Here is a 3,012-nt window from a genome sequence, read left to right as displayed (position 1 = left end):
TATTCCTGATTCTCAAGACACTGGACAATACAATTCACACCTGTCATTAATTTTGAAAATAGCAGCATTTCTACTAGGAAATTAACTAGAGATGATCACTAGAATGTTGTAAACATAAATGTTTAAACAATTTTAGATAATTGCGGCTATATTTTTGTGTTTTTATGTTAGGCTATAGCCTAATAATAATATGTATTTTATGAAGAAACATGTTTGGGGTTTTTAGATAGCCTAATATTTCTCATTTTGAGTAGGTCCAGCTGTAGCAACAGCTAAAAATGGCTCCTCAGTTTAGTGTGTGTGATTATGTGAAAATTATGATTCTTTTCTAAGATTTTCTTCAATAGATGGAGCTGAGCTGTAGTTAAAGTTCATTTATTCATTGAAGTCAAAGCTAGATTTGTCAAATATTTATTAAATAGTTGTCATGACAATACACAGTCACACATTGTGTGAGAAAATGCAAGAAGCATGAGGTGGGTGAAATCCTGTAAACAATGAACGGATTAATCCAAATTAATTCCTATGCTATACTTGAACTTTTTCTTTTCTGTATCCTGTTTTGTCTGAGTGCTTTCTCAGTGCTTGGCTACTTGTAAGAACGAGTCGGATCGACCCAGATGAATTGGGTCATGCCCAATTTGCATGCGTATTGATTTTGATTCACACAAACCACAATGGCCTCTGGGTAATTTGCATCACCTGCACACCAAATTACCCTGATTCAGTCTGACTGGAGTTGCAGTGGAGCTCATGGGGAAAAGCCCAAAGAGACTCGCACAGAAAACTTTTTAAATCACTTTTACTGAGTAAAGTGTGAGCTTTTCTGAGGACAAACAACTAGCACATAGAGCAGAGCTGGGAAAGTGTCCTGCTGCCATCTGCTGGATAGGAGGAGCACATGCAGGTAAGGAAAAGCTTATAAAAGCTGACAAAATTGAGTTTTAAATACATGCATGACAAGTGCGTCACTATGGGTTCACTAAACCAATAAATCTGCATATACACAACTATTACTATCCAAGTAAAATGAGTTATGTTAGAGGAAGCGGGTGAACAGCCTCATTTTCATTAGAGAGTGCAGATGATTTATGGCGTGTATCTGAAATATAAACGGCGATTTTTATTATATAAAACTTATTTATGATACATTTTTTAATTCCCAAGCACTACTGATTCAGATCCTGAAAATATGAAAACAGCAATACAGTGACTCTTTTTTTGGTGTAAAATAAGAGACATTAATGTTGTGGCCTACTATAGGGCCAAACCTTCCTTCATACCAGCGTTTCTCAATATATATATATATATATATGAGTCATTCTATATTTAGGGGTAGGCCTACATTTCATGTCAGCCAAAAAGTCAGAAAATCTGTATTCTTTTTTGATAAATAAATTAGGTGGTTGAATAATATATCCCCTTAATGTGCTAAATTAATTGTTTGGCAAGCTAAATCTCTAATGACTTTTTAAATATATTAATGAAAATTAACATTTGATTCATTATTTTGTCAACTGTGTTACGGACAAATGTTGTGTCAAATGAAACCTGAATGAAGTCCCACATGTTTGATTACACATTTGATTGAAGGTTTTTGAGTCTATTCACCAGAGTTTTTGAGGTTAAATGTCTAACTGATTTGAACATATGAATTTGGGGCTTCATAATGGGCGTACTGTGGAATGCTGTCATGAAGGATGATACTTTTCTTTCACATAAATCCACAGTATGCTGAATTTAGTGTTATTCACCATCCTTACCAAAGTCATCCATCCCCAGAGATATCCCCATCTTTTTTTTCTGACGAATTAGTTCACATTTAAAAGATTTATAACATAAAAACCACACATAACACAGTTGACAAAGTAACACGGTTGACAGGTAAGAATGAACTTAGTATCCATAAAGCATTTTAAACACACAAACATTATAATAATAATATATATTATAATGTTAATAAATATATATTATATTATTATAAAGGTAAATGAAGTTTTATAATGCATCATGACGCTTCAAATTGTAAAGACTTATACAATAACATCATAACACTTTATCAGTCATGACTAAGCAGAAATAGATATATGCCAAATCTATAATATTATATAGGTTTATGTCAATCATGAGGAATTCTGAATGCTTTTTAACCCTTGACAAATGTGAATATAATGTGTATATAATATTATGGATACGGAGTTCATAGAAAGTGTGGCCGTGATTAGATCAGTTAAGTTTATCCATTGTTTTCCATGGTTTTAGGCAATTCCTATGTAATTTCTGTGTAATGACAATAGTTTGTGAATATATATTTTTATCAACAACACTCAGTGGGAGCATAAATTGACACTGAATTGCCAACATTGTCAACCGTGTTAATCCTTGTCAACTGTGGACTAGTAAGTACATGACCTTGATTAACTTTTGTTTTTATATTCTTTCTCTACATATTTATAAATATAACATGTGACGCAAGTTCACCAAAACATGTTGATAACAGTTGACGGGTCAATTAATCTACTCTATGTGCAGACAATAATCTAGATAAAATATTGAAGAGAAGTTATGACTTCGTCTTCAAATTTCCCTCCAAAAAAGGAAAATACATCAGGTGATGTTGGACATGTGACTTTGGAACAAACCATTGCTGATTTATAGTGGGTTTTATAGGGAGTAACACAGTTGACACTGATTTCTCAGACATATACAAAATGGATGATGATTTCTCGGACATACACAAAATGGATGATTTAATGTAAATGCATGAGCAAAATATTTTTTAAAACACCTTTCTCATAATTTAATGATTATTTTGGACAAATATTTATAAGAAATATATACCGAAACATGTATTTTAGAGCTAATCTGAAGAGCAAAACCTCACATTTACCAAATCGGACAGCACAAAAACGGCAAATTCCAGTATAGAATATGCCATTTTTGCAAGATAAAGATGATATCTGTTAGATTTTTGTATTAAATGAATTAGAAATGTCCCCTGATATAAAAGTG

General features: G+C 32.5%; 1 long non-coding RNA gene across 1 annotated transcript in view; it reads left to right on the top strand.

The window, feature by feature from the left end:
* The first annotated feature begins 725 nt into the window (after positions 1 to 725).
* Positions 726 to 3,012, top strand: part of LOC107707638 (uncharacterized) — a 4,294-nt gene continuing 2,007 nt past the window's right edge. Inside the window, exon 1 of the long non-coding RNA XR_001636278.1 lies at positions 726 to 907. This is a non-coding gene — a long non-coding RNA (uncharacterized LOC107707638). The remainder of the gene's footprint in view (positions 908 to 3,012) is intronic.

The sequence above is a fragment of the Sinocyclocheilus rhinocerous genome, unplaced genomic scaffold, assembly GCF_001515625.1.
Source record: "Sinocyclocheilus rhinocerous isolate Xijiao unplaced genomic scaffold, SAMN03320098_v1.1 scaffold235, whole genome shotgun sequence".
Taxonomy (NCBI): Eukaryota; Metazoa; Chordata; class Actinopteri; order Cypriniformes; family Cyprinidae; genus Sinocyclocheilus; species Sinocyclocheilus rhinocerous.
This window is presented reverse-complemented; position numbering and strand designations above follow the sequence as displayed.